The sequence below is a fragment of the Mytilus californianus genome, unplaced genomic scaffold, assembly GCF_021869535.1.
Source record: "Mytilus californianus isolate M0D057914Y unplaced genomic scaffold, xbMytCali1.0.p SCAF_6, whole genome shotgun sequence".
Classification (NCBI taxonomy): domain Eukaryota; kingdom Metazoa; phylum Mollusca; class Bivalvia; order Mytilida; family Mytilidae; genus Mytilus; species Mytilus californianus.
The window spans coordinates 110,635,063-110,641,062 of record NW_026262712.1 but is presented as its reverse complement, the minus strand read 5'-3'; positions in this window follow the sequence as shown (position 1 = coordinate 110,641,062).

Genomic DNA, 6,000 nt, shown 5'->3' with positions numbered 1-6,000 from the left:
CCTAAAGAAGTATAGACTATATTATTTTCATACTTTGAACGACAATATTATTTTATATCTCTACCTGTGTGACGTTTACTTTCTGACGTCAAACGCGCGATTCTACGTTAGAGTCAGTGTTAATCTGGCCATTCGCTCCTAGTACTTAAGATCTTTCAATCGTTAATTGGTGGATTTGACATACTTAAATAAAATTCAAATACAAGGGAGCAATGAACGAGGTTGTTAAATTTGATGTGTGCCTTTTTGTGCTTCTTTGTTAAATGTTTGTTTGTTTTATTGTGATTAAGATACTTGTGGTACTTGTACATTCTGTCATTATTGTTTATTACAATTATTCTCGTATTATTATCTTTCATTTTTGCTAATGTGCTTTGTCTATATATGCCTTTTTATGTTTCTTTGTTACATATATGACGTAGCTCTGTACTTATACATCCCGTCATCGTGTTATTGTACTATGGTAAATTTGTGTATTCTTGTCTTTAATTTATGCTAATGTGATCGGTCTATATGCCATTTTGTGCTTCTTTGTTACATATTTTTAGTGATTAAGATTTTAACACAATGTTGACTGCTGTATTTTTGACATTTTTACCTATTTTGTCTGTTTGTTTTGTTTACGCATCGTTGGCAACATAATGGAATTATATGCGACTGTCATACAAGTGAGAGGTTTAGCTAGCTATAAAACCAGGTTCAATCCACCATTTTCTACGTAAGAAAATGTCTGTACCAAGTCAGGAATATGACAGTTGTTATCCATTCGTTTGATATGTTTGAGCATTTGATTTTGCAATTTGATTAGGGACTTTCCGTTTTTGGAATTTTCCTCGGAGTTCAGTATTTTTGTGATTTTACTTTTTGTTGCTGTGTATCATATTTGTTTTTCGTTTATTATTTTGTACTTAAATTAGGCCGTCTATTGTGGAGAGTTGTCTCATTGGCAATCATACCACATCTTCCTTTTATATATATGGTGCAAATCTAAAGTGATGTGCCCTGCAGGCACCTACCATACAGATATATAAATCAAAGTGTGACATGCGGGCATATATAATAGGCTATGGTACAGATAATAAGCAGTCTGACCTGCAGACTCAAATGATAAGCTATGTTACAGATCTTAAGTGATGTGATCTGCAGGCACCTATTGTCCAGATACATTTTTGGTGAGAACTGCAGGCACATTTGATACATATAAAATATGGTGTGAACTGCAGGCACCTATAAAATTGTGTATGATCATACGCGTAGATATATGCAGCACTACTTTATTTATAAGTGGTGACTGGCAGTAACCGTTCTCATAAGCTTTTATCCTCGTGCATACCTCCCGGAATTAGACGAAAAGAACCAATTAGGTCCAACCTACCAAAAGATTAGTGGTATTTCTTTTAGGGCAGCGTTCATGAGATATATAGCATAATTTGGATAGTGTTGTCATTCGACATTTCGAACTTCACAAAGCAATCAACATGTCAGGTCGTGGTAAAGGAGGAAAAGGTCTAGGAAAAGGAGGCGCCAAGCGTCACAGGAAAGTGTTGCGTGATAATATCCAAGGTATCACCAAACCAGCAATCCATCGTCTGGCAAGAAGAGGTGGTGTCAAACGTATCTCTGGTCTTATCTACGAGGAAACACGTGGTGTCTTGAAAGTCTTTTTGGAAAATGTCATCCGTGATGATGTCACATACACTGAGCACGCAAAGAGGAAGACTGTCATCGCCATGGATGTTGTCTACGCCCTGAAACGTCAAGGACGTACCCTTTACGGATTCGGAGGTTAAACAGCCAGCTGAAAAATACAAATACAACGGCCCTTTTAAGGGCCACCAACATCTTTCAAAAAGAATCTGACTTTGTTGTACAATTAGTTGAATGAAGAATAAAACCATAAAACTAGCTCACCCCCTCATTTCTCTGTCTTTTATTTTTTATTTTTCTGTTGTTTTTCATTTTTTTGTAAACAGTTTACAGATGTCTACTTTTTTTTATTATATATAACAATAGTTGATGTCAAAAATTCATGCATAGATAAAAAAAAAAACAGTACACGTTGTTTCTCTTGGTAACATAGCCCTCGACGGGGCTATGTGATTCCCGTATGTACATTGAGTCGACGGGATTGAATCTTAGATGCAACTTTTCCCTTCTCTCTTTTTTGTAACGCTGTAAGATAAAAGGGGGATGGTTGATAATTAAAAAAAACAACTTAAGGTTAACCCTGTAACATTTCATTTTCCTAAACTTGAGTGTGTCTCACATCAGTGAGGAACGTTGTCGTTAGTTATCGTATGTCACATCGTAATGTCCCCCTCCCTTATTTAGAGAATTGTTCGTTAATAGCAGATCTTTGATTGTTTCTGTTGAATCTATATATATCTTTCATGAAATCGAGACAATTAAGAGCGAGACATATTGTGTATGGGTGGCACCTGTCTATTTGTCGAAGACTTTATATATGCATCAAGATGTTTATTTTTTTTTTCTGTCGTCGGGCTGCTGTTCCATTGAAGTATAATCCCCATCTGATTCTCTTTCTATTTCACACTTAATTTTTCCGTGTACACTGCTGGCTGAAAAATATGATAGCACTTATAAGACATAATGTTAGGACACTTGTCTTTTGTTGAAGTCTACATTTCTCCCTCTAGATGTCTTTCGGTTATTTCTGTAGTTCGGTTGCTGTCTCATTGACGTATACCTAACATCTCCTTTTATTCGTACATCACTTAATTTTCCGTGTGCACAGATGGCTGAAAAAAAATATTATCATATAAATCTGATAGCACTGCCAGTTTTGTTTTGAATCAAATATAGCGGATTTATTTGGATTTGAATGTTTTCTACTTAACGTCTAGTAGCAAATATTTCACGGATATTGAAGCCATTATGTCAGTAAATCCAATCACAAAGCTAAGGCACATCTGACGAAAATACAAATCACAGATTACAAAGCCATACATTAATTGTTATTAAGAAATTGTCTCAACAGTCTAATTTATTTCCTCGTTTTTGGCTTAGTTTACCAATTGATAAAGGTAGTTCTTCATGTTGCTTTTTAGTAATTGCGGTTGCATGGTGTTTTATTTACTTTAGTTTATTAAAGAATGATATGCTGTCCTACACTCTAATATCAGCTACTGTACTTCAGAGAAAATGCCTAACAGCAACGCCATAAACAGTATAGGAGGACATATCTGAGGGTCTGGATACGGGGTCTTTCAATTCTGTATTCTTTAATATTTTCATGCAGCTATTTTTCTTTATTCTATATAAATTTAGCCCATTATTCTCTATTCTTTATATCTCAACACCCCTTCATTCTTTATTCTATAATTTTTTGGCCTATTTTTCTCTATTCTTTATTTTTTTAGCCATTTATTCTGCACTTTTAATTTGCCCATTATTCTCTATTTTGTAAACCCTATCCAGACCCCTCATATCTGTGTGCAATGCAATGCAATAATTAAAATACATAACCTTGTCCTACCGTCAAAGAATTGTATGAAACATTGGCGGAAGATTTTTCATGATTAAGAGATATATAATAATAAGATGTGGTCTGATTGCCAATGAGACAACTCTCCACCAGAGACCAACTGACATAGAAGTTAACAACTATAGGTCGCCGTACAAGCTTCAATAATGAGCAAAACCAATACCGCATAGTCAGCTATAAAATGCCCCGAAGTGACAAATGCAAAACAATTCAAACGAGAAAAACTAACGGCCTGATTTATGTACAAAACAATGAACGAAAAACAAATATGATATACATGCAGCAACAAACGACAACCGCTGAATTACAGGCTCCTGACTTGGGACAGGCACACCACCTTTTCTTGGCCCTCATTCCTATCCAGGTTAATTTTGTTTACTTCCAAACATTTTATGGGGGGCGGGATCAATATACCGTTATTTAAACATCAGACCGTACTGGTTCCTACTAACATACTTCACTATAATGCCGTCATAATCAAAACTCCACCCCTTGCACGTGAAAAGTTGTGCATATTTGAACTGACAATCTAATAAAGTAAAATCAGCGAATCTCATGCTGTTCAATTGTGTGTTGTTGGATTGCTGTTTTATTGATGTATTATACCTTGCATCTTCTTTTATTCATATTCTATGTTTTATGTGTCAAAAATTTGTTACCTAAATACTAAACATTGAAAATGTTATCTCATTTTATAGCTGATGTTTATCATTAAAAAAAAATCTATTTCACGGCACCCCCCCCTTTTCTAAAAGCAATAGCAAAACACAAAACAATGCAAAAAGCAAAAGCAAAACAAAAATGTTTTCCATACTTAATACGAAACAAAATAAGCTACATCTTTCAGAGGTTAGAATACGATGTAAAGGGTTTGAAACCGTTATATAGTACACAATTTGCAAAATTTCCTCAGAGAAGGTATTGACAAAAATCTGGATCGTTTATATACGTATTATATACGTTTGTAAGGTTTTTGGCATTTTTCGTATTTTTTGAAGTTGTGATCTGCACAGATTAAAATTAAATAGTCCCAAAAAATTTTAAACAACGACTCAATCATAAAATGAGTCTTTATCATGGTTTTTTCCTGATAACAAACAGAAATTTTGCAAAACTTTGAGATATTTTCGTATTATCATACCTTTTTCATCAAATAATTTTTACATCTAAGTTTGCAACGCAAGATTTGTAATCTAACCGCAGTCTAGTAATTACAGTCTAGTTCTGTTGGTAACATAGCCCTCGACGGGGCGGAGTGAAACCCTTACGTACATTGAGTCGACGGGATTGAATCTTAGATGCCACTTCTCCCTTCTCTCTTCTTGTAACGTTGTAAGATAAAAGGGGGATGGTTGATAATTAAAAAAAAACCAACTTAAGTTTAAACCTGTAACATTTCATTTTCCTAAACTTGAGTGTGTCCCACATCAGTGAGGAACGTTGTCGTTAGTTATAGTATGTCATATCGTAATGTCCCCCCCTTATTTAGAGAATTGTGTGTTAATAGCAGATCTTTGATTGTTTCTGTTGAATTTATATATATCTTTCATGAAATCGAGACAATTAAGAGCGAGACATATTGTGTATGTGTGGTCACCTGTCTATTTGTCGAAGACTTTATATATGCATCAAGATGTTTATTTTTTTTCTGTCGTCAGGCTGCTGTTCCATTGAAGTATAAACCTCATCTGATTCTCCTTCTATTTCACACTTAATGTTTCCGTGTATACTGCTGGCTGAACAAAGAATACAAATCTGATAGCACTTATAAGACATAATGTTAGGACACTTGTCTTTTGTTGAAGTCTACACATCTCCCTCTAGATGTCTTTCGGTTATTTCTGTAGTTCGGTTGCTGTCTCACTGACGTATACCTAACATCTCCTTTTATTCGTACATCACTTAATTTTCCGTGTGCACAGATGGCTGAAAAAAAATATTATCATATAAATCTGATAGCACTGCCAGTTTTGTTTTGAATCAAATATAGCGGATTTATTTGGATTTGAATGTTTTCTACTTAACGTCTAGTAGCAAATATTTCACGGATATTAAAGCCATTATGTCAGTAAATCCAATCACAAAGCTAAGGCACATCTGACGAAAATACAAACCACAGATTACAAAGCCATACATTAATTGTTATTAAGAAATTGTCTCAACAGTCTAATTTATTTCCTCGTTTTTGGCTTAGTTTACCAATTGATGAAGGTAGTTCTTCATGTTGCTGTTTAGTAATTGCGGTTGCATGGTGTTTTATTTACTTTAGTTTATTAAAGAATGATATGCTGTCCTACACTCTAATATCAGCTACTGTACTTCAGAGAAAATGCCTAACAGCAACGCCATAAACAGTATAGGAGGACATATCTGAGGGTCTGGATACGGGGTCTTTCAATTCTGTATTCTTTAATATTTTCATTCAGCTATTTTTCTCTATTCTATATAAATTTAGCCCATTATTCTCTATTCTTTATATCTCAACACCCCTTCAT